The sequence below is a fragment of the Physeter macrocephalus genome, chromosome 13, assembly GCF_002837175.3.
Source record: "Physeter macrocephalus isolate SW-GA chromosome 13, ASM283717v5, whole genome shotgun sequence".
Lineage (NCBI taxonomy): Eukaryota > Metazoa > Chordata > Mammalia > Artiodactyla > Physeteridae > Physeter > Physeter macrocephalus.
In genome coordinates this window covers 81,303,471-81,304,086 of record NC_041226.1, presented here as the reverse complement: position 1 = coordinate 81,304,086, position 616 = coordinate 81,303,471, and the positions used below count along the sequence as shown (strand labels likewise).

At 82.1% G+C, this 616-nt stretch overlaps 1 protein-coding gene across 1 annotated transcript in view; it reads right to left on the bottom strand.

Annotated features, from left to right (window-relative positions):
• The window catches only part of TFDP1 (transcription factor Dp-1), a 30,969-nt gene extending 30,651 nt beyond the window's left edge, over positions 1-318 (bottom strand). Inside the window, exon 1 of the mRNA XM_028497629.2 lies at positions 203-318. The gene's annotated coding sequence lies outside the window, so the exon portion shown is untranslated. The remainder of the gene's footprint in view (positions 1-202) is intronic.
• Positions 319-616: the final 298 nt, after the last annotated feature.

Here is a 616-nt window from a genome sequence, read left to right as displayed (position 1 = left end):
GCGCACCGCTCCGCCTGGAGGCCGCCCGCAGGCCCCGCCCGGGACCCCGGCCCGCGACCCCGCCGGGCCGGTCACCTGGGCGCCCACGCGGCGGCCCTCGGCGCGCGGGGACCGGGTCGGCGCACGCGGCGCGGGGGCGGGGGGCGGCGGGGTCCGCGGGCGCTCAGAGCGCGCGCCCCTCCGGGACCCCGGCCCGCCGCACCTGGCGGGCGGTCGGCGCGCGGACACCGGGCGCGCACACGCGGGCGGGCGGGTGGAGGGCGGCGGTCCCGGCGGCGCTCGGCCGGGGTCCCTGCCCTGCCGAGGCGCCGGGGCGCGCTCCCGCCCGGAGGCCCGCGCTCGAACTCCGAGGGGATGGGCTGCGCCTGCGCGTGTCCGCGTGTGTGCGCGCGCCGCCCGGGGATGGAAAGCAGGGCCTGGCCCAGGACGCGGCGGTGCGCGCGCGGGGGAGCTGGGCCGGGGATGTGTGCACGTGTGCGCACACGGGGGATGGGAGCCGGGGGTGCACGGGCGAGTGTACGCACCCGGGGGACAGGGGCTGGGATGTGTGCACACGTGTGCGCATCCGGGGGATCGGAGCTGTGGGTGCACGGGCGTGTGTGCGCACATGGGGGAC